Genomic DNA, 25,167 nt, shown 5'->3' on the forward strand with positions numbered 1-25,167 from the left:
AAGCAGGATATAAAATGACAGGAATGTGGCTTCTTCCCCATTAAGAGGGCACAGTGGGGGAATGTTCTGGGGTCATCCAGGGCTCACTACCCTGATATGGAAACCATGGTGTCCTCCTTGCTAAAGCAGTCTCAGGCTACTGTTTTCTCACTCCCAGACAGAAACAAATCATGTTCTGAGTGACTGGAGTCATCGCTCACAACACCAGGAGCTGGTTTAGGGTGGGGTGAGGGGCAGTGGCCTTGGGGATTCAGTCTTTAAAGGAGTAGGTCTGCGGGCTGAGGGGGAGGGGTGAAGAGTGGCAGGTCCTGTCCCCCGGAGGCTGCAGTCACTGGGGGAGAGACAATGGGGCTCAGCATCTGCTCCTCGCTGGGAGAAGGGACCCTCCAGTGAAAAGCCAGGGAGAGCAGGGAAGTGTGGGAGGAATTGATGAGGAGGAGGGGTGGAGCCAAGGAGACGCAGCCGGGAGGAAGGAAGAGAAGGGGAAGGAAGACAGAAGGGAGGGGAGAGGATCCAGGCTTTCCTTCCTCCCGATGACCTGGTCCCGAGCTGCAGCCTCCTCTGGCATTGTTTCCTGCGGCATCTCTCGGGGCCGACGAAGACTCACGTTTCTCCCAGGCCCTGGCAGCAGCCCCAGTCCAAGGGCCAGGCATCCAGCAGGTGCTCAATACTTACTTGGGAAAATGAGAAATGTGGCCAACTTTGCTCTGGGAACTTTTCCCCTGTCTTCTCCTCACTTCTCCCAAGAAGCAGAAGGCAGAGCAGGTCTTGGGAATACGCCCAGGCGCCCCAGGAATAATTGACCCTTTCTGGCGGCCCTGCCGCGTTCTGTCCGAGGGCTCCGAGTGGAGAAACGGCTGGGAGTGGAGGGCGTCCTGGAGGTTGGAGGCCGAGCGTCCGGCCTGCCCCGGAGCCCAGGGAAGGCGAGGTTGTGCCAAGCCCCGCGGCCCTGCAGGGAGGCGCAAGGGGCCTGACCCCCGCGCTGCCAACAGCCACGCCTCGGCGCCCCCCAGCAGTGCGCCCGCGGGCCGAGGCCCAGGCCCTGGGATTGAAAAGCCCACGAGCGGCCGATCCCAGCGGCCCCTCCGAGCCCCTTCCCCACCCGGGTCCTGGCGCTCGCAGCCCGCACCGCTCCCTCGAGTCTGGACGTCCAGGGCTCTGCAAACAGCTGTTTAAAGGCTTTTTACAGTTCAGTGCTCTGGGGGGATGTTTGTTCCAAGCCCATCTGCCTACTTTAAAAATATATAAGTAAAGAACACACCCAGCCCGCCACCTCTGGTGGGGAGGGACGGGCTCGGCGGCCCCCACCCGCACTTAGGAAGGAGCCGGCACCCGGCACCCGCGTCCCCCCACCCCCACTGACTCCTCTAGGGAGGACGCCCCCGGCTTCCCACGGTGGGGGGCGGCGTCCCCCGGCCTCCTTTGTGCCGGGCGGGGCCGAGCCCCCCATTACCATGCTCCCCCTTTCCCCCGCTTCAGTTAATCTTTGTTCCCCTTTTCTGCTGGGAGGAGAAAAAAAGAGAGAAAGAAAGAAAAGGAGGAAAAAAGGCGTGACTTGATTTTCAAACGAAACTCCCACAGCAAACAAAACCCTTTTAGAGAAATAAGAAAGGAGGAAGAAGGAAGAAAAGAGGGAAGAAAAAAGAAGGGGAGAGAAAACCCTCCAGGCTTTCAATTTGAGTGGGAGAGTTGAACCGAAAGAAAGAGAAAGAAAGGAAGAAAAAACCTCTCTGCGGTAGAAAGAGAAAAGAAAACTTGGGCTGACAAGAGGGGGGTGTGGGGGGGTGGAAGGAAGTGAGAAAACAAAAGAGAGATAAAAGGGCTGCTTTTCTGTCTCTCTCTTCCTCCGCGAGCTGGCTTAGGAGGAGCTGTTTTGCATCCCTTCACGTCAGCCCTGCCTCATTCCCTTCTTCCAGGGAGGGAGAGCGAGCGAGCGACCGAGAGAGGGGGAGAGAGAGAGAGAGAGAGGAGAGGGGGAGAGAGAGGAGAGGGAGAGAGAAAGAGAGGAGCCGGAGGGAGGGCGGCAGGAGCAGGCTGCGGGCGCGCGTGGAGGCGGGCGGCGGGCGCGCAGCAGCAGCCCGGGCGGTGGGCAGCCAGGAGCCCCCGGCCCCGGCCCGCCGAGGGCCCCAGCGCAGGAGCCGCGCCCGGACCCAGGGTGAGTGTCCCGCGCGGCCCAGGGCCCCGGCCCTGCAGCCCCCGGGCGGCGCGCCGGCGGGGGCGCGGGGGGCGCGGGGGTGGGTCGCGGCGGCGGCGGCGGCCGACCCGCCCCCCGTCTCTCCCCGGAGACGGCCGCGCGCAGGCCCGCGCCGCGCTGCAAACATGTCGTCTTTTCCTTTCACTTCCACATTCCCTCATGCCGGAGAGCTGGAGGGAGAGAGGAAGAGCCGGGGAAAGAGGGAGAGATGGCGTCTGGGGGGGAGGGGGAGGAGGGGGAGGGGAAGGGAAGGAGGGAGCGAGCGAGCGAAAGAGGGCGAGAGCGAGGAGAGCGCGCGAATGAGAGGGAGAGAAGAGAGAGAGAGAGAGCGAGAGAGAAAGGGAGGGGAGGGAGGGAGAGAGAGAGGCAAAAATGAAAGGAAAGCGCGGCGGCGGTGGCGGCGGCGGGGCGGGAGGCCCGGAGGCGGCGGCGGCTCGCGGGCCCGCACGTGGGTGTCCCGGCGCCCGGTGCGTTACCCCCAACGCCCGCCCGGGACTCAAAGTTTCACCCCCTCGCCGCGCCGCCCCGCCCCGGCGGCTGCCCACAAACTTTATTCTCCGAGCGGGTGGGGTTGCTGCGCGTCCCCGCCGTCCGGGGTGGGGGAGGGCTGGGCGCGCCGCTGGGGTGTCGGGGGCGCCCCCAGGGCAGCCGGCTGCCGCGCGCCCGGGGCCCCGGACCTGTTGAAGGCGCTCGCTGGCCCGCGGGGTCCCCATGGCCTGTCCTTAGCCTCCTCAGTCCTAGTTCCCCTTCCTCGTCGCCCACTCTCTCCGTTTCCTCGCGGTCATTTTCCTAATTGGACAGAGCTGTGGGGTGTGATCGCCGGCGTCAGATATGGGGCCCCGAGGCTGCCAGGTGGGCACGGGGACTCTGGGACCGACGGAACAGCCCCTGCTGGCGTGCAGAGCTCAGGGATCCGGCCCTTGTGCCACCGCCCCCCTAACCGCGGACTTGCTAACTAGTGCGTATCGTGTTGTTTTTTTTTTTTTTTCCAACTTGCCTTTTAAGATGACTTTTATGGTCGCTGCAACTGTTTCCCTCCAGTCTGAGCTGCAGTTCGGGAAGATTTAAGAGGCCAGGGAGGTGCTTGCGTGGCTTTTAACTAACCCGAAACAATCATTAATGTATCTCTAAGCTCTGCGATGGTTCCGGCAAAGCGTATCCAGAGCCTGGGTGCGTTTTCACAGGGTCACTACCAGGTGCTGGTCCTTCCCCGTCTGAGCGGCCCAGTGAGGGATCATCCTCGTGGCCCACTCTCGAGCTGCGGGCCGAGTGCCCTCACTGCTAAGGGCATTCCGAGCGCTTTAATTTCTGTGCAAAATGGAAACTCCCAGCCGGCGTAGACTTGGAGGGGATGTAACCAGGCGCCTGGGAAATTCACGAAATTCCCCCACAGGTGTGCAGAGAGGGACTTTGAACCTTGGGGGTCACCTGTCCAAGTTTGAGACTGCTCTTTCAGTGCTGCCTTAGTACACGTGTAAGTAAAAACAGTCAAAGTTCATTTCTGCCAAATAGAAGGCCTGGAGCCTGCATCCCTGTTTTGCCCTCTCCAGCCGCCTTCAAAGACCAAGTGGGGCCAGGTGGAAGGAAAGAAACCCACCCCTAATCATCATTAGACTTTAGAAAACGTATTCTTAGTGTTTATGATGATCAAAGCCATAGGCTTGTCTGGTTTTGATTTTTTAGGCTGTCCCTTTCTCGTTTGTTTTAAAGCAGATGTTATTTTCTAGAGCTTTCATGGTGGTTTTCTCAGCTGGCCCTCAAACCATGTGTCACCCTGTGCCAGGCACCTGCCAGTCTGGAATCAGGACCTCTAATTGGTCACCTATAGTTCTAGCTGCAGTAGTGCTCCAGTAACCTGCAGGACCCTGCTTTCTTGCATGAGGGCTGCTTTTGGAGAAAAGGAGGTATTGGCCATTTGGGTCACATTTTCCTTTCCTCCAGGTTCACCTGGTTGCCTGTGTGCTGAGGGAGGGAGATACAGTGAGTGGAAGTGAGAGCAAAGATTTCACTCGTCTCAGAGCAGATTCCTGGGTGAGTCCTTGTCCTGTGGTGCGTGGCCAGCGGGCCATTTGTTCTGTACTTGGGTCACTTTCATTCCAACCAGGCATTTTCTACCAGGGAGACTTATTTTAGGCTCACTGTCCAGAGACAAGGAGACAGACAAGGTCTGCAGTGGTTTTTGAATTGGAGGGAGACTAATGGGCCCACCAGAGATTTTGCATACCTTCTATTTTGGGGTTGCGTTGTGGCCCAGGGATATCTCCATCAGAGTTGTGCTTCGAAAACCAAGTTTGATGTTAGAAAGGAGTGAATAAATAGAGGAGGAGTTGGGTGCATCTCAGGATGCTGCCCACAGGCTCCTCATCTGGCTTGCTCACCCCCAGATCCCAGGGCAGGGGCTCATTTTGTTGAATTAAGGAATCTGTGAATCTGGTGAGTCTCATACTAGTGGTGGTTGATCCCAGCCCTTAGACTTCAAAGCTGGAAGACGACCTTAGAGGTTGTCTGAAAGAAACTAAGGCATGAGAAGAGTTCCATACCTGAGGCCGCACAGAAGTGGCAGAGCCAGCCCTCAAACACAGGTTTTCTGAGTCCATTTCCAGTACTCTTAACACAAGGCTGTGGCCTGTATTCCTGCTGAGGATCCCGAATCAGGCTCCATCCAAAGAATGTGGCTGTGAAAGCATAAAACCATGGGCTTATCCTACCCTCATGAGATAGGTAAATGAAGGCCCTTATGTTCCAGTTGTGTTATACTTACTGTTCCAGAGGATTTGACAGCCAGTGTGACTACTTGGGGAAACCGGGTGTTTCTGGCTGTTTTAACACCTACTTCTTCAAAGTCCACCAGTTCAACAGGGCAGCAGTTTAGTCATCGGGATGTGCCTAAGTCACCCTGAGTACTTTTTGATCTGGAATGCTTTCTTCATGCTTTGTACTTATGTGTGATTTATTTAGGCTTAGTCTGAGGAGAAGAATGGGGATGTAAGAAAGGACCAGAGATGCTAACTGATCTCTATTCATGGGTTAGATCTCTTATTACCCTCAGTTCGTGAGGACAGAGGTCTTTCTTTGTTCATTACTAAGCCCCTGTGCCTAGGACAGGGCCTGGCACATAATGGGCCCTCGATAATACTTGTTGAATACATGTGCTGGACATTAGGAAAAAGATCTCTCTTCCAGGAGGAACCCACGGATGACAACACAGAGGCAGAGACAGGGAGGTGATTGATAGGAGCTGCAGAGTTTTGCAGTGAGTCATTGCTTAGAACAAGCTTTAGACAGGTAAGGCAGGAGGGGCTGGGAAGAGTAAATCTTGAATGGGGTGGAGCCACTGGATGGAGACTTGTGCAGAACAATAGGCAGGTCTATAATTTGACCGGATATGGGGAGGATAATAATAATCATATATCTTGGGCCAGGCTTGTGTAAGTGCTTTAGGTGTATCATCTCCGTTAGTCCTCATAGGTGGTAGTTACCCCATGGTTATTCCCATCTGGCAGACTGGGGAGCTGGCGCACAGAGGACTTAGTAACTCATCCGAGGGCACGGAGTTGGTATCTGAACCCAGGCACACTGACTTCAGACTTTGCCTCCCCTAAATGATGATTTCAGACATCTCTACCCACACCAAGGAGCATTCAGAGCTTTGGGGTTCCTCAAAAGGATGACAGCAGAAAATCTGGAAAAGAAATTGTTGGTCTGCTATAGAATGAAGCTGGCAGGGAGCATGCCCTCTGCTTCCTTTGCCAGGGCCATCACGGTGTCCGAAGACTGTAAGGGAATACTGATTTGGGGGCCCTGACTATTCCCCAAGCAGAGTGGCTAGTACCAGATCAGGACAATTTTGCACTTGATAAGGATTTAGGACAACTTTTCAACTTAAATTTTAGTCAGCATGTATTTGAGACTGGTGAGAATTTTTAAAGCCAAAAGTGTCACCATTGGCCATGAGGCCTCTAGAAGATGTTTTCCATGATCCATCCTACTTCAGGGTGCTGGTCCGGGCTATTCCTGCCTTTTTATCGACAGTCTGTTGGTCCTCATGGAGCTTGCAGTCTCCCTGGGAGACAGGTATTAAACTGATAATCACACAAATACTCTTTGATTACAGTCGTTATAAATGCTTCAAAGGAAAAAAGTACAGAGACTATGGGAGCTGATAATCAAGGAGGATGGGGAAAGGGAGGCTTTCCTGAATAAAGGGCAGTTAAACAGCCATGCAAAGAGTGGATGAAGAGGCTTTAACCAGGTGGGATAGTCCATTAACCTTGATGTAAACCTGTATGTGGTCTGTGCACCAGCAGCTTCAGCATCACCTGAGAGCTTGTTAGAAATGCAGAATCTCGGGCCCACCCCAGACCTGCTGAATCTTCATCTTAACAAGATTCGCGTGCCTGGTAAAGTCTGAGAAATGCTGATGGAATCAAAGTACCCAGTTGGGAGGTTCGCAGCTGCGAATGAGTTTGGTGACCTCAAACAAGTCACCCAACTTGGAATGGCTTGGGGGAGTAATAAAGAGGGAAGTAGATCATCCTACAAGTTCCTTCTGGCTTCTCAGATCTTTGGCTTCTCCTGGTGTGTGCTGTCTCCAAGATTTTTGAGGGAAAGGACCTGGGCTTAAGACCGCATCTACTTCTGCGGTGCCTTTGGTGGCGGCCAGCAGGCAATACTAGTGCATGCTCTGGTCTGACTTCAGTGCTAGAGGGGCCAGACCTTCGTCTGGGGAAAGATGGGCGTACTTTGCCAAAAGCATGTGGAGCTTTGTGGAGCACACAGAGAGCAAGAGAAAAATTTGCAAAGGTCAAAGGGCTTTGAGTGAGAAAGGTGTGACATTTTGCCAGAAATGGAACCTAAACCAAGGGTGGGAGGAAACTGCCCAAGAGTTCCGTGCATGTGAACATAATACTTCAAGAACTGCCATGGTGTTTCGCCCCTGAGATCCTTACATCACTGTAGAGAGAAGCAGAGGATTGGAACCAGGGCTCCTGGACCCTCGCAGCCATGGTGGGCTTCAGTTACACCTGCACCTATGCAGACAGTTACATGTATGTGCACTTTGCTAGGGAGAGAACCTGTAACTTTCACCAGCCTCAAAGGGGTCTGCAGCCTCCCAGAACTAGGGGCCAAAGGCTTTCTTGACTCATTTCTCCCAGCTCTTTTAAGCCCATATCAGTCGCATTGTTTGCAAATATTTTCTCCCATTGCATAGGTTGTCTTTTCATTTTGTTTATAGTTTTCTTTGCTGTACAAAAGCTTATAAGTTTAATTATGTCCCATTTGTTTATTTTTGTTTTTATTGCTATTGCCTTGGTAGACTTAACCTAGGAGAATGTTGCTACAATGTATATCAGAGAAAGTTCTTCCTACGTTCTCCTCTAGGAGATGTATGATGTTTTATATGAAAGTCTTTAAGCCATTTTGAGTTTATTTTTGTGTATGGTGTGAGGGAGGGTTCTAATGTCACTGATTTACATGCACTGTCCAGCTTCTAGCTCTTTTATTATGCAGCACTTACTATGTGCCAGGCACTAGTCTAAGCACTTTCCATATATAAGCTCATTTAGGTTGACTGCTTTTCCTGAGGTCACACACCTAGTAAGTGTCAAAACCAGGACTGACACCCAGGCAGTCAGGCCCCAGAGTCCCTGCTCCTCTCAAAGTCTACCTTAGTAACAGGGCAGGTGGGACTAGGGGAGAGCTCTTTTTGGTAGCGCAGAAATTGAGATTACAGAGGCCCCCGCTTTTCAAGTAAGTATCTCCCAGTTGTTCATGCATAAAACTGAAAGCGGTTTTCCCAAGGAAATATGTAACAAATAGCACTGGGTTGCCAGGCTAGCCCGTGAGAGCCTGCGTCACTACTGGGCTCAACTCATGATTGTTTGCAAAAAGAAGAATTAGAAAACAAGACTGCTGCAGTACTGCAAGGTAAATTAAAAATTCTAGAATTGGACAGAAAGCACTTGAACACAGTCAAGTAAGGGGGGTGAGGTGATTGGAGGAAATTGGGGTAGATTCTGAAAGAGGGGATTAAAGGATGTTAGAAGCCAAAGCAGGGCCAAATGTATGTCAAATCAGCAGCTTCCAAAGGTAAAATAAGTGGCTTTTATTACCTACTAATTAATGTGTGAGCCTCACAGACCTGACTCCTCCCCCATCCCTAGTGCCTTACCCCAAGTACAGAGGCTTTTTGTCTTCTCTCTTATTCACTTCTGTGCTATTTGAATATTTATCAGTATGTATTATCTTTATAATCTAGATATTTGTAAATGGAGTAAAGGGACTATTAGAAGTGGGTTGATCTCTAGGGGGGTTTTGGTTTTATCTTCTACGACCATCATCATTAAGGAGTTTCTGATATTAAATATGTATGCTCTATCATGTGTGTATTTCGGGAGTACCGAGAGGATTTTCAGGGCAGCGGGAAGCTGAAAATAAGGGCCCAGCTGCCTTCCCTTTCTTCCTTCCCTTCCCCTCCACATGTAATAAATCGAGAATCAAAATCAGGTAAGACTGATCACTATGGAAAGCAGGAATGTCCACCCTGCAGATTTACACAGGAGAATAACTTCTGTGATGACTCTTGGTTATGTGTGGTTTGTCTTCTGGTTGGTGCCTGAACACCATCCCCGACCCCATCCCATTCCCAGTGAGGCCAGTGGGATGGGTGGATGGGGAAGGTTGTTTTGCATGTGTTTGGTAAAAAAACCGTACAAACTTGAGTGGTTATGTTATGTGCCACATCGAGATGTCCTCACAAAGACCATGTCTCATCTGGCTTCTCAGTGAGCATGAGGGACCCTTGGGAGACTGATGGTGCTGGTTGGTTAACCTCACCCTATGATGTCCCATCCTGGGGCTCCCAGGCCCACAGTCTCACCTCCCATCCATTCACTAGCCACAGACCACAGGACCACTGTGGACTCTTCTGGACCATTATCCAGAAGCAGCTCACTGATGAAATTCTGAATTCTTCCAGTTCTCCCACTGCACAGCCCTCCTTGAAGCAGCTTTGCCCACCGCTGCCCCAAGCTAAGAAACCTCTGCCTGGTCACCCAGGCCTCATGACCACCATCAACCCTCATTCCCATGTCCCACCCAGGATGCCTCCCTACGACTGAGCACTGGACATCCTCCTGTGCCCAGGTCCCACTACAGCTACAGACACACCCGTCTCCTTTTCCTTTGGCCCTGGATCTCCCCGACCCTGCTCCCATTTCAGTTCTCTTCACCCTAGGACTTCACAAAGAAGAGTCCACCCTTTCTATCCCTACTTCCTCTCTCCCCTTCTCCTCTCCAGCTCTGAAGCAGCAGAGTATCACTCTGACTCCCACCTGCTCTCCCAGAGGTCATGGTCACCTCCTAATCACACCTGGTGGCCTCTACTTATCTGGCTTCTCAGTAACAGGTACTGTCATGAGACCCTTGCCCCCAGTGGGTTCTGGCTCGTCACTCTGGATCCTCCTCCCATCTCTCTAATTATGCTTTTTCTCCTACTCCCTCCTCCTCTGGCTATGCTTTGGTGCCTCAGCCACAGTTCTCTGCTACTTGCTTCCCATCTGTGTCTATGGTTTCAGCCTGCACAGCCTGGACTCTTGGTCTATATTCCTGTCCTCATGTATCCTGTTAATAGCCTAGAGCTGGGATTACATTAGTTATAATTTTGGGTATATATGGATATCTTCCTACCATCTTAGTTTGTGTTTTCTGTTTCTCCTTTTTCTGATTATTCTCTCTCTCTCTCTTTTTTTTTTCCTTCACTCTTTTTTCTCTTTACTACTTTGGAACTTATATACTCTATTTCTGTTCTTTTGATGCATGGAAACTGCATAAGGTTTACAGTTAGCTGGTGTCCATATCTTTTTCTGAGCAATGTACAGATCTGGGGATGCTTTATATAAAGTCACCATTGTCCCCGCTCACATTCAGTTGTCATACAATGGTTTAGCTCTGTCTTGTTTCACTCTTTAATACCGCAAATTGGGCATTATTTTCAGTATTCTACATGGTTGGTTAACCTTTAATTTTCCACATATTTATCACTTTACTTATATTTCTCTTTGCATCTTAGGCTTTCTTTTTGGAATCAGAACATCATGTGGTGGGTGATTTAACCATAAACTTCAGGTTCCTGTTTGACTGAAATTTTATTTTGCATATATTGTTAAGAGATTGTTTTCCTGGGTATAAAACATTAGCTTGGCAATTGTTTTCTCTTTGTATTTAAAGATGGTATTCCACTGTCTTTTGACTTTCGTTGCTGATATTGAGAAGTTGGTAGTCCAGTTATTGATCTTCTTAGGTAATTTCTTCTCCCTGGTTGTTGTTTTGTTATTGTTGTGGTGATGGTGGGGTGTGTGTGTGCATGTGTGTGTGTGTGTGTGTGTGTTTTCAGTTTATTGTATTTAGGAGTGGATTTTATTTTATTTAGCTAAGTGTTCATTAGACTTCCTGAAACCAAAGATTAGTGACTTACCAGTTTTAGAAAAATTTCAGCCTTTATCTCTTTGACTATTATCTTTCCATCATTCTCTCTCTGGTTCCTCCTTGGCAACTCCAGTCTGATGTATGTTAGAACTTATTCTCTCCTTTACATCTCATAACTTGTTTTTCATTTTCAATCTTCTGGGGTTTGTTTGGGTTTTTTTTTAGTGTTTTCTGGGTAATTTCTTATTTGTCTTCCAGTTCACTAATTCTCTCTTCAGTTGTCTCTAATTTTCTGTTTGGACCTTCCACTGAGGTATTTTTAATATCAGTGTTAATTCACAGATTTTAATATATTTGATGTGTCTTAATCCATTTATTTTCCTTGATGTTCATCCTTTAGGTTTTTAATCTGGATGATTATGTTTTTATTTCATGTTTCTATTTAATTCTTTTTCAAGTATGTATGACCTTTTTAAAAATGACATCTTACTCCTTACTTGTTTTCTAATTTATTTTGTTTTAGTGTTTACTCCTTATTTGTTTTTAGATCTCATTTTATTTCCTTGATCGTATTAAACATATGTATTTTTTTGTGTCCAGTAATTCTAATACCTGGAACATTTGCAGGTATAGTTCTATTGTTTGATGCTCCTGCTCTCTCCCACTCATGAGGGCTTGTTTCCTTATGTATTTTAGGATTTTTTATTGTGAGCTTAATTCTTAGCTTGCAGTTTTGAGGACAGAGCCCACACCCACATGCGGGCCTGCCAGTGACCACAGATTCTCAGAGGAGTCTTCGTTGAAAACTCTACACACAGCTAACACTACTAGCAGGCACCCCACTTTATCCCATTGTTCCCTTATTGCCAAATGCCTTCCCTCCATATTTGAACATAGTCCTAGTCATGTCGGGTCCAATTAAAAACTGTGTCTCTTCAGAGCCTTCTCCATGCCATCTCTTGCAGAAGTAACTGGCTCTTCTACATTCATTGACACTCTAACCTTACCTATTCATCTATGAGTGGATGTGTTCAGACCCCACACTGGACTCTGAATGTCTTAAAAGCTCAGAGCTTTGTCATTTATTTCTGGAGCCCCAGTGCCTGGCTCACTTTGAACAGAGTAGTTGCTTAGTAGATGTCTTTTGATTGAACAGAGTTTATGGCAAAATCAGTATTTCTATTCTTGTTGAATAGTAATAAAAAAAATCACAGGCACTACCCTACTGCATGATCTTAGACAAGTCCGGTTTACCTCTTTGGATCTAAGTGACCTTAGCTATAAAATGAAGGGATGCTTGTGAGATTGCTAGTTGCTGTAAGATACTGAGATTCAATATAACTTGTATGACTTGTCAGTCATGATCATATGGATAACTCTTGGTTCACAAATGGAATGAAGGGATAAGAGGGTCTTGGAGAAAAAGAATGCAATTCTGAGGTAATGGCATGATTTGGACAAGAAGAAAGAGAAGGAACTCAAAAATTAATATGAAAGGTGACATTTTAAAATTTGTAACTTGAGACAACTTGGTGGCTATTCATTTTTTTAATGAGCACTTTATAACAAAATAAATTTCAGAAGGAGTAAAGATGGTAAATATAAAAAATGAACTCAGGGAAAATACTTTCTAAGTTTGACTTAAAACCCAGAAGCTATGGAAGAATAGATTAATATATTCATCCCTATTCAGGTGAAAAATTTCAGTGTGGCAAAATCATGAACAGAGTCAAAAGAGTCTCTGCTTCTCAAAACTGGGAAAACATTTTTGCAACATATATCAGCGATAGAGCTAATTTCTTTAATATCTAAAAAGGAAATAAAAGACCATCAACACAATTTTTAAAATGGGCTGTGAACATGGACTGTTCACAGAAAAGGAAGTACAAATGGTTCTTAACCACAAAAGGTATTCAGCCCACTAGTAATAAGAGAAATGCAAGTTAACTGTGCTATGGAGAAGTGACAGTGGGAACAGATACTCTCATAATTGCTGATAGAGTATGAGCTGATACCACCCGTATAGAGAGGATTTTGCCAATATTTATTAAAAGTGCACAAGCAACTCCACTTCTGGGAATGCCTGTCACAGGTATAAGCATGTAACATGTGAAATGATGCATTTTTCGAGATAGTGTATCAATATAGTTGCTGACGTATTTTCTTAAGAAAGTACAGGACAGAATGCCTGGCTGTGCAGCATTCTGCAAGGATACCTAGGAGACTGGGAACAGTGGTTTCCCATAGCAGATACTAACTTTTCACTGTGTTCCTTTTTCTCCATTTTGAATTTTGTACTTTGTGCATATACTACCTAATTAAAAACTGTTTTTTTAAAGGAGAGAAGAAGGGAGGGTGGGAAAGACGGAGGGAGGGAAGAGGATCTCACCTTTGCATTTTCACGTAGGCTATTTTAGTTACTCTCCTCAGGGGCCCCTAGCGAGGTTCCCAATTTTATAAACCAAGAAACTGATGCTCGAAAGTCTGCAGTGACTTGCCCAAGTTCATGGAGAGAGCCTTCGAATCTGGCATTGAATCCAGTTCTCACTCCAGAATCCCTGGGCTCATGTCTGTAGATCCGTATTTTCTTGTTTCCTTCCTTTGTTTTTAACTGACATCTCATAGGTCGAGGACCAATGGCTGTGTCCCATGGCCTAGGCCCACCGCCTCAAGGGAGTGACTGTAAAGTTCCTTTGGCCTCCAGCTGCCTGGCTGGCTCACAGGTCATACTGGCCAGAGCTCAGGCAGTAGGTGGTGGAGCCAGCCCAGAACCCAGCCCTCCACATCAGACACAATGAGGAGGATTAGGGATGGGCTTTGCAGTCCTACCTTTGAAGTTCCCAGCTTTTATCAGAGTGTCTGAACCTTAACATTATTTCAAGGGAGCTTTTATTACTGTCTGTATGAACTGGCCTCAGGTAGGCACCAGCTGCTGCCAGGTGCCGAGGGAGCACTTCCTGGTGCCTTCAGCTGGTGCCTTCACTTTCTTTTATGGCAGGGAAGTTTTCAGGGCTGAAGGTACTTGGATGAATCTGGAAGAACCACTTTTTCTATTTTCCATCCACAGGTGCAACTGGATGGCATCTCTTTAATTAAACGGAGAGAGAGGTGGTTTTTTGATTTTTGGTTTTTGGGTTTTGGTTTTTGTCTCACAGAAACACCTGTGCTGTTTTCAAAGTAGGGTATTGACTACTTCCTCTTTGCTGAAGAGAGGTTCTTTACGGAGAACAAGGCTAAAGGTTTTGGCCATATATAATATGAGGCTGTAATTTTTAGCAGCTTCACCTGAGGGAAGAACTTGATGTCTTTAAGAGATACAGAACCATCTAGCACCACCTGTCCTCGTGTGCAGTGTCCTATTCATTTTCTAAGTTGGAGCCATCATTTCTTAAGAAAGAGGCAGAGTCCTTTGGGGGCTGAGGAATGCTCCTGGGAGCAGAAAGTCTTCAGGATCTGAGGGCCTGAGCTGACATTTCCAGCACCCTGTCACTGTGCTACTTGGCATCTTTACAAGGGATGCATCCTAATGATCCACGCTGTCTATTTTTGCTTGTTGGGCCAGTGGAAGTAGAAGTGCCTTGAACGTCACAGAGCTGTATCCACATAAAGTTTGCACCTGACTATTTGCTGAATGCATGAAAGGATGGAGGCACCCAATAAACGTTTCCCAAATGGTTGAACTTAAACTTCGAGATAGATTTAAAGCTATTGATCAGAAAGAGGACTGGAAAAATTCAGACATCTCCCATTGCTCCTCGGGTTTTCCTGATGCTTGAATAATTAAGTCCATGCCCTGCGGTATTTTTCCTTCCTTGGGCTTTAGCTCATTTTACACTAAGGCCAACTTCTGTCAGTGGTACACTCTGAGTACTCCTGAGCATTCCACTCTGTTATCTTCTTGTGTTCTAGCTCATTATCTGGAAGAACCTCTTGTGTAATATCAGGTAAGTTCTGTTGCTTCAGTTATAGAGCTTGTCAGAATTTCTCTTCCAAACCCCTCTTCGGGGGCTTTTATACCTTGATTATAAAAATGCATACTCTTTTACCAGCTAGGTGAAAAAAATCTCAGCTCAGGAACTGGCTTTTAAAAAATTCCTCCCTCCTCCCTTTTTAAAAATTAATTAATTAATTATTTTAATTTTGGGGAGATGTAATTAGGTTTTTATATGTTTATCTTTAATGGAGGTATTGAGGATTGAACCCAGGACCTCATGCATGTTAGGCATGCACTCTGCCACTGAGCTATACCCTCCCCCTAATTCCCCACTTTGAATTCACTGTCTAAAGAGATGGTCATTGTCTTTTCCTTGATCAAGGACAAAAGTAATATTTGTTCTGTTTTTTCACACCTCAGCCCCTCTGCCTGTTCTCATTTCCCTCCTCCCACTCTCCGATTACCCCGTGGCAGTTACTCCGAGGGCCTGGACAGAAAAGTGGGGTCCTGACTGTTCTCAGGGTTTGGCTCTTGCCTCTTGACTCACCCTTCCTGCACTCACTTGGGCCTTCTGGAAGATTTTAGTTCCTTTTCACTGGAAACTACCTCTTAGTCCTTGAAAATATACGTAGGTGGTTTTAAGTGTCTCTGTCCAGTTTTGCTTTGTTTTGTTCAAATTCTGTTCAGATTTGAATGTCCAAGGAATGCACAATCTCTTGGATCTTGGATCTCCTCCTTTTGTTTTTTAGAGAATAGCTTTTATTGATTTTTTTTCTTGTTACAAAGAGATTTATGATTGTTGCAAAAAAAATTTAGGAAATAGAAACAAGCAAAAAGAAGAAAATAAAAACCACTTATAATTATTAATATTTCAGTATATGACACACCCTTCCAGTGTATATTTTTTAATTTAAAAAATGAGATTTTTTTCAGTTAGGTAGAATTATTACAGTTCGACTGCACATACACATTATATTGCATGTAAATACATGTATACAGTATACTGAGAAAAATGAGATTATACTCATCATGTCAGTGCATCTTACTAGTTTTGCTTTTACTTGACAGTGTTATTAAATTTTCCATTGTGTTAAATGGTCTCCAAGTTACTTTAGAGGGTTGCATAGTATTCTTTTGAACAGATGGATCATAATATATTTAAGCAGTCGCCTACATTTAGGTTTGTTCTTTTTCTCTCATAAAGAATGCTGTAGCTTAGAGGTAGAGCACATGCCTAGCATGCACGAGGTCCTCGGTTCAATCCCCAGTACCTCCACTAAGGAAAGCAAAAGAATGCTGTGGTGAACATCCTTGGGGTATTGTTTGATTATATCCTTAGGGTACATTTCTAGAATGGAATCCCTGCGCCAAGGGCACATTCTAAACTGTCTGGATTTGGATGGTTAAAATGGCCTCCAGAAATGTTGTGTAGTATTTTTGATTCCTTTTAGGTGAATATTAAGTCATCTTCTTTTAAAACCTGGTTGTGCATTTTTAAGACACACTTTCGAACTGTTCACACGTGTTGATTAAGAGTGACTGGCCTGGGAAAGGCCTGAGAAACCCGGAGCACTGCTGACCTGGGAAAGAGAACCTCCAATCCTTGCCTCTTTGTTTGCAGTGGGTCTCAGCGCTGAGGCTGGAGGTCTTTTTTGTTCCCTCTGACTGCAGGCAGCTGGGCCAGCCTGTGGCTCCCCTGGGAATCCTCAAGGAGCCCGTCCTTAGGGTGCCTGGCGGCAGTGCTGTCTTTGAGGATCCCTGACTCTCGCGGGGAGCTTAGGCTGGTCTTTTCTTCCTAACTCCATAGACAGAGGCTGGTCCTCCCTGGCTCGGTTGGTGTTTGTGGGAGTGGCATGGAGGACTTCCTGTGCAGGCCTCAGACTTGTCCCCTGGGTCCTGCCCGGGGGTGGGGTGGGGGGCTCTGCCCAGACCTTCAGCCCTTGCAGCCCGATTCCTCAGTCATCACCTTGGGGGGTGGGGTGGGGCAGGAGGGAGGTTTGATGGAATTATGGCGGAAGTAACATATGCTTAGGCTAAATTGGGCCTTCCTGTTCCAGCTCCTCACTCGTCTTCCTCCTTTTCTGCCCTCTTCCTCCTCCATACCAGCACAGTCTTTATGGTAGCTGCTGAGGCCTCTGAGGACCTTCCCTCCTTCTTACTCCTTTCTTCTTGGCTCCTGGTGACACCTAGGCTAGTGCCTACCTACCCTCTGGACCTGGCATCTCCTGCTCTTTTCTGCACCTGCTCTGTTCTGGTGCTGGGCCCCCCATCACTCCTGTGTCCAGCTGAAGCCCAGTTCTAGCCTGCCCCCTCCTTTCTCAGGCCTGACAAGAGGCCACAAGGGCTCAGGGAGGCCCAAGCTCCCCCCGCCCAGAGAGACATGGTGTGCCAGCTGCTGCCCGTTGAGTTACAAAAAACAAAAACACAAAACCCAGCCCCTAGAGATGAGGGACGATTCGGTTTCTCTAAACTTGACGACTTGTGTGCTGGAAACAGGAGGCATGGGTTGGGAGAGGGAGGCTGGAGGTTCCCCTGGGGTGGGCTTCGTTTAAAATTTAATATGCTCTTTCTTTCTCTGAATGTGCCAGCGCAGCTTCTAGCTCCTTTGTCACTTAAGCCCCGTTATCTGTCTGGTAGATGAGATCTCTTATCTGCCTGGTCCTGCCTCTCTTCCCTGAATGGACCATCCCCATCCCACAGTCTCTACCCTCCTCCCCCATTTGAGACACAATGTTACAGACCTTATTCTGCAACCTTAGATTCCAGTGAAACTTGTCACCTTGCTTCTTAGCTAATTAAGATTTGGAGAAAACCGGGGTCCACTTTTAACAATGCTGGACCCACCCAAGGCACAAGAAGTAGGCAACTTTGGTGTCACTGTAAGAGATGGTGTGGCACCTGCCCTTAGCAGTGTGGGAGAGTTGGGTCCGAGGGTGAGGGTCTCCACTCTGGGTGGTCCAAGACAGAGTTGATTGTTTGCTCCCATGTGTGCTGCAGCTTGGCACCTGGCACCTTGACCTTGGGAAGCTCTGCAGGGTGGAAAGAGCATTCTTCACAGAAACACAGAATCGCTCTTCTCCCCACAAGCAGGACCACATCTCAAATGTCGTTCCCCAAGGAAGCGGACTCTGAGGCAAGAGGAGGACCCCACTTCAAGCCACAGGACTCAGGATCAGAGGAGCCATGGCTTTCCGTACTGGCTTGCCATCTCTAGCCCTGATGAGCGACAGCCTCCCCAACCATGCCTTGGTTTCCTGGCCTGTGAAATGGGTTCATGAACCTGCTTTTCCTAGGTGTGCTTGGTGCTGTGTGATACATGGTTATTGTTGTTACCTGTGGACCGCAGGGCTCTGAAGTTGGGGAGAGCCCTGCACTACCCCAAATCCTCTTTTCTCTTACAAATCTCCTTTTGTCATCTCTTTATTCCTTCATTCAGTCAGCAAACATTTACCAGGCACCTACTAAACTCTGTGATGTAAAGGGGAATGGCATGGTCTTTGTCCCTAGCAGGCCCTCAACCAGAAGGGCTATGGGATACACAGACAAGAGCACAGAAAGTTCGCTCTTGGGATGTGGTGAGGGTGTGGAGGTGTGCAGGGAAGACTGCCTGGTGGAGGTGGTGTTTAGCTGAGTCTTAGCAGATGGGAGAAGCCTGGGCATTCCATTGGAAGACTAGACTATGCAAAGGCCAAAAGTTACAGGTGCATTTGAAGAGTCAGTGGTGGTTTGGTGTGGATGGGAGGTGGGGTGTGGAGGTGGGATGGTAGAAGATGGAGCCGGAGGTGTAGGTAGGGGCCGATCTGGCAACGTGTCCAAAGGCTTGGACTTCACCCAGAGGCCTGGGTGAACTATCACCAATGAGCAAAGAAGCAACATGACAAATCGCACTGGCAGAAGCCAGGGGACATGGGACTTACGTTGTTATTCTGTGTGGGGAAAGCCCCTTGGAAATAGTCTGAGAGTTGAGGAGCCCCTCAGAGGAAGTAGTATAACGCTTTTGCTTGAATCCTTTCTCATTTCACCTAAAATTTCTGCTCAGCACCAGCTATTTACAGATAATTTACTAAAGTACATTTTCTGTGCTTAATTGTTTCTTAAAACTCACCAAGAAATAACCCTGTAAACTTTTTCCAGTGGGGTATATTAACGCATATGTATAGTCACTAAATTGAGAAGGTAGGAAGTTCTTCTAAAATGTTGCAGGAGTGCATGAGCTTTCAGGCTGGATTTCCCCAATCCCAGCAAGTGAAGGAGAAGGAGACTGATGTTTGCTGAGCACCTGCTCCAGGCCAGGTACTGGGCTAGACTCTTAATTCAGTGACTGCAAGAAACAGCATTCCTGAACCCATTTTAGAGGCAGAGAAACTGAGGTTCATGAAGGCGGCCACTTTTCCAAGGCCTTACACCTATAAGAGATGGCAATGGGATTTGAATCCGGGTGTGTCTGAATCCAAAGTTCACACTCCCTTCATTAAACTACTCTGCCACCTAATTCCCAAGACACTGGAAAAGTAAAGCAGGAGATGTAGAGGTGGGTCGGATGAGCTGCTGGAGAGTGTTGATTTTTAGGGAAAAATTCAAGCTAAAACACTTGCCCACTCCTTTTCTCCCTCAGCAAGTTCTGGGGGTCAACACACTGGTAGCACCCCTTCCCTGAGGAGCACTCTTCCAAAGGATAATGGTTGCAAGCCCTTGGTTGCGTTCTGAGTTGGGCGATTCAGTCCACTGTGTAGACACTGCATGGAGAAGAGGTGCCTATAAGTGGCATCAGGATTAAACATTGACATGCTTAAAGTTCACTGCCCAGAACAGCTAGGGTGGTAGGCAGAGATCTGCCTGGGTATAGGAAGCCATGGCGGGGTGGGGAGGTGGAGGTGGCAGGGGCAAGGTTTATCAAGGAAGAGACAAGAGACATTCCCAAGACACAAGCTGCTTCTCCAGGGAGCTCTGCACAGGCCAGTATCTCTGCCCATCGTCACACTTCCTCTGACCTTTGCCATCTTTGCTTGACCATCTTAATACATTCCCTGTGGGTCAGGATTCTCTTCCCTGACTTTCTAAGTGTCCCCAGACTCCCTACCAGACTGGGCTGGGGCTCACTGGAAGCCAGTTGAGACATCTGAAGGCCCACTGTGCCCCTTCCTCCCTCCCTCCTCTCTGCCGCTGTCTTCTAGCAGAGGACTTGGTGAGGGAGGGTGGAGGGCAGAGAAACAGAAGAGAAAGACCCCAGTGTGAGATGACTCCTGGTAATGGTGGTAAACGCAGGGCCACAGTGCCTGTGTGGTGCACTTGCTGGATACATACTTGTGAACTTGTGATACGTACAGATGATGGGGCTCCCTGGAACCACTGCTCCCCACTCCTGAAAACACTTCCGGCCACACAGACTTCTCTCTCCCTCATCCTTTCTCACCCCTATGGCCACTCCCTTATCTTCCCTCCCTGCTTTCTTCACAGTCACGGAGCAGGCTTCTAGACCTCTGCATTTTCCGGTCCCACACCCTGAGCAGGCAGCCAGTAGGAGCATGGCGGCCCCCTCTTCAGAACTGCTGGGCTGAGTGGCAGGAGCTGGGAGAACAGCCACCTTGTCCATTTCCAGGGGCCAGACCTCCTCTGAATTCACATGGGCTCTACAGTTGACTGTGGGTTGAAAATGCAGTTTTTTGAGTGGGCCTCAGAGAGCATGTTGAGGTAGAAAGGAAATAAAAGCTTGCACATGTCAGTAGCAGTAGTTGGATCTCACTGCTTTGAGGGCAGACTTCTCCGTGACAGTGATGGAGGATGGTCATTTGAATGTGAGGAACATGGAGGGACGAGGGAGGTGCTCCTATTTGCCCCTTGGGAATGTTCCTCCTGCAGGGGCACCTCCACAGCCGGAGGAGCTGTGGCACCGTCCTCAGGTGTCAGCACTGCTTGGGGTCCAAATCCAATTATCCCTCAAATCCTTCCTGGTGACTTCTTAACTCTCTAGCCAGGGGGAGGTTTGCAAAGACAAAGCTCAGAGCAGAACATCTCTGTTACCAAACGTTTGATGAGATCTTATTATTAAAATAGTAAATCTTATGACTATATAGAAAATTCGAAAATACAGAAAATTGTAAAGAAAGTAAAAATTGCCTGTAATCTCACCAATTAGAAAATACCATCACTGTTTTGAGTACCTTTATACATTTCTTCGTAGTCTTTTTCCATGCGTAGAGGTAAATGTATTGTATTTTAAACTGGTCACAAGCACGTTGAACTTTATATCCTTTTTCTTTTTCATTTGACATAACATTATGGCAAGCAGAAACTTTTAAAAAGCACTTGGGCTTAGTAAGCGAGCATATGCTCTGTGAATATTTCTGTCAGCCACCAGTAACCAACTGTAAGAACTCACGGTCTACCCAAAACAGAAATTGTGCCAGTAGGAGAGTCCTTTGATCACCATGTGGTAAATCTAGCCAAAATGCTGTAAATTTAAACAGACTAGAACTAAAACCTAACCACTTGAAAAAATTTAAAACACTCTCCTACATTGCTGTTGGGTCAAGGAAGAAATAAAGAACATAATGACAAATATTTAGAAAGCAATTGAAAACCAGAGTGCCACAGAACCAAACCAATGGGAGGCAGCTGGCAGTATTCTCATAGCCTTAAATGTTTTTATTACTAAAAAGGGAGAGAGAAAGAGAATAAACCAAGCATTCAGCCTGAGATCTTTAAAAAAAAAAGAGTGAAAAACAGCCCCCAAAGAAAATTGGAAGGAAAAAATAGTAAAGATAAAGGCAGAATTCAATGAATTAGAAAATAGAAACACAGTGAAATTAGCAAGTGTATCCAAGAGCTGATTCTGTTTTGAAATAAATCAGTAAAGTGGACTGACCTTTGGCAAATCTGTTTGAAAAATAAAAGAGAGAAAAGAAAAAAAAATAGGAATGAGAAAGGGAACATTGCAATAGATAGATTTTAAAAAATAAAAATATATGCACAATAGGCTTAAATTTGAAAATCTCAAGTAAATGAATGCTTTTCTGGAAAGGTATACGTTGTTAATTGAGAAAAAGAATTCTAATCTTTATCAAAGTACTGCCCCCTCTACCCAAAGAAGGCACCACTCCCAAGTGTTTTCGCTCGGTAATTCTTTCAAATTTGATAAGACTGATAACGTTAAACTATTCCATGGCTTAGCAAAAGATGGAGAGCTCTCCAATTCATTCTATAAAGCAAAATGAGCCTGATATTAAACATGGCAAAAAGACCACAGTAAAGAATGAAAATGCTATGTTGGAAACGAAATTCAGTAATATATTAAACAAGTCATCCACCATAACCCAGTGGGGCAAAGCAGGGAGAACTGTCAATATTAGGGAAGCTTAATATAGTAACTGCGTCATGCTAATGGGTTAAAGAAGTAAAACTGGATTGATTCCAATACATTCTGGGAGGGTAATTGATTAAAATCGAACAACCATTTCTAACTAATCAATACACCAAAAAAAAAAAAGAATAGAAGGGTGCATTCTTAGCATGATTAAGGATATCTATTTCAGACCAATAGCCAGTGTTATAATTAACTGAGAAACACTAGAGGCATTCCTGTTGAAACCAGTAACAAAATAAAGAGGCCTGCCAATACCATCACTGTTTAACATGGCTTTAAAAATGCTAGTCAACCCAATAATACTGACACAAAAATATATAATAAAGAAGGAGTAAACATAACAAACAGTATGTACAATTTATACCAAATCTTGGGCTGGAGGTTAGTTTCCAAAGTTTAGAAATAAAAACAGCTGTCCAAAAATTCAACAGATTTGACTACATGTAAAAAATTATAACTGCTTTGTAAATTCTACAAAACAATTGAGAGCTGGAGGGAAAAGAAAAGATCTCAGGACACTTAAAGGGTTAATATTTTAATGCAACCGGGAACTGGTTTTAAAAATCAAGATTTAAAGTTGAAGACAAAGTGAACAAATTATATAATTAGCAGATAAAAAACCCAACCCAAAGAAGTGCTGGATGACACGCTCCATCAGATCAGGGATCAGGTCAGTTCAGTGCATGACAGATACTGTGTTGATTTAATATTTGTTGAACAAACGAATGCAGCACAAGTTTTTAAAGTATGATACCATTTTTTACCTTTTATATTAGCAAGAGTTTTTTTTTCAAGGTTTTATTATGAAAAATCTCAAATCTATAGAAAAGTTGAAAGAGTAGTACAGTAAATACTCATACACCCAACACTAGCTGTAACAGTTATGAACATTGGCCATATTTGCTTCACCTGTACGTGTATATATTTTTTTCCTGAGCCATTTTTAAGTAAGTTGCAGAGCACATATCACTTATCCCCTGAATACTTGAGCTTGCAAATGCCAAATCTCCCAGAGTTTAGCAATCTGTATAGAGGGTTTGGGAAACTGCCACACACCATGCCCTGCGGGTGTCTCTGCAGACTGCCCTCGTCCTCGAAAAGGCACTTGGAAGTCATAGTCATGCCCACATGATATGTAAGAGAAAAGAAGGTACACGTGTATTGAGTGTCAGTTCCTTAGCTGGGCGTTTTACTAATAGTCTCCTGTTAAATCCTCTGCACAAGTGTATGATGGGAGTGTTTTGCACACTTTGGGGGAAACTAAAGTTCATAGAGGTTACGTAACTTGCCCAAGATCATATAGTGGCATTAGTTAACCCTAACCCATCTGACACCATCAAATTACACAACATTTACCTCTTCCCTCTATCTTCTCTCTGCATGAGAGAGTGCAGTGCAGACAAATTGAAAGCAATCTGAATGTCCTTCAGTACGAGAATAGGCAGGCAAGTGGCAATTTGTGCTCTCTGGTGAATGTTCTGTGTTTATGAACGTGGATTATTGATTATGAACATGCAACACGGAAACCTGCTCATGTCGTCCAGGGAAAATAAGCAGGACACCAATCTGGGTTGTACACATCATGATCAAAACCATGTGAAAACCACATGCTTGAAGAGGACCAGAAAGAAATATACAAGAAATGGTTGAGTTAGGATGAGGAGTATTAACTTTTCTTCACTTCTATTTTTTCAAACTCTTTGCAGTGGGTGGTTTTATTAATTTTATGATAGAAATTTTTAATCAAAACAATTTATACCCACTTTATAGTTTTGTAGGCTCATGGCAGGAGAAGGCTCTGCTCTGTTTATTGCTGTTCTTTTCTGATGCCCAGCCCCTGCCTGGCATATATGGACATAGTAAATGTGCTGGATGAGTGCTCACTGGGAAACCCTGCAGAGGGGCTCATCCCAGGAACATGTTTGCAGAGAGCTTCTGCCAGCTGGTCTGCCCAAGAGCAAACACAGGCCGGGTGTGTCACGAGGTGTGGCATTTGCAGGGTAGTGAGCTCTCCTGGTCCAACCAGAAAGTCTCCTCCAAGGTGCAGGGACCATTCTGGCCATTCAGCACCACCAGGGCATTTAGTGCTAATAAGAACCGTCTGGAATAAACAAACTAGCTCATACAGAAACAGATTTTTTGTCATTCTGGACTTTTGAAATCCATAATAATGATTCTATGAACAATTATTATTAAGTGCTTACTAGAGGCCAAGCTAGGTGCAGCCACCAAACCATTCCCTCATTTAATTTTTTTCCTCATTTAATTTTCACAACAACCATGAGAATTAGTAATTATTATTTCCATTTTATAGATAACGAAACTGAGGTACAGAGGAAAGAGGCATGAGTTCCAGGGCAAGTCTTAGTTTTGCCAAGAACTTGACTTTCAGCAAATCTCAAGCTTTCTGGGCTTTAATTTCCTGGCCTGTGAATAACAACAGTGGACCCTAGTTGAGTGTGTGCTATGTGCCAGGCCCAGCTATGTGGAGACTGAGACCACCTTCAACAAACAAACTGGATTTATTCCATGGGTTTCTCTATGCTAGGGCTTTCTATACCACTTGGCCCAGTGGAATGAAAAAAAAAAAAAAAAAAGAAACAAATTGGTTTTGTCTGGGCTTGTTTTATTTTCCTAAGACCAAATCTTCAGAGCCACTCACTGCTTACACCTCATCATTCCTGGTTCTTATGCAGTGGGGCATCTTCAGTGGTCTCACCATTTGTTATTGCCTGCTGGGGAGCCTGTTAATTCGCAGTTCCCTGTGTCAAGCGCCAGATCCCCTGAATCTGGGCAGGACCCAAGAGTCTGCATCTTAAAATACCTTCAGGTGATTCCTAGCTGCCAGTCTTGTCATGGCCAACCATGAACTGTTATTTGGCCTGTTTCTTCTGAGATTAAACCTGCAAAGTCCTGGGCTGGTGTAAACCAAAGCCCGTTTTCATCTGGAGGAACCCAGCGGAGTTACATGGTTAAGGATTACAAATTTTGTACCCTCTACTGAGCACTTGTGAATTTCTCATTGACAGAACATTCTCTTCACACCTCAGCTCCATGGAACTCAGCAGATCGCATGTAGTTGACTGTAAATTCCAAGAACACTTAAGAAACTTAAATGTATTATTTTCTGTTTTTAAGAGAGAGGAGAGGCAGGTGAGATGACTGTGGAAAATCAAACGCCCCCAAAAATGTGGCAATTAAGAACGCATGTTTGAAATATTAAGAAAGGGCAGATTTGAAGATCTCTTA

The 25,167-nt window shown here is 46.3% G+C and overlaps 1 protein-coding gene across 3 annotated transcripts in view; it reads left to right on the forward strand.

Moving 5' to 3' along the window:
* The first annotated feature begins 310 nt into the window (after positions 1-310).
* Positions 311-25,167, forward strand: part of ZNF710 (zinc finger protein 710) — a 63,474-nt gene continuing 38,617 nt past the window's right edge. The window contains exon 1 of one of the 3 annotated variants that reach the window (XM_031691845.2): positions 311-660. The gene's annotated coding sequence lies outside the window, so the exon portion shown is untranslated. Of the gene's footprint in view, positions 661-724; positions 2,156-2,895; positions 3,153-25,167 lie in introns of those variants that run through there. The other 2 variants (XM_072950774.1, XM_015252719.3) reach the window with 2 other exon arrangements.

This window comes from Vicugna pacos, chromosome 27 (genome assembly GCF_048564905.1).
Source record: "Vicugna pacos chromosome 27, VicPac4, whole genome shotgun sequence".
In the NCBI taxonomy this organism is placed as follows: Eukaryota; Metazoa; Chordata; class Mammalia; order Artiodactyla; family Camelidae; genus Vicugna; species Vicugna pacos.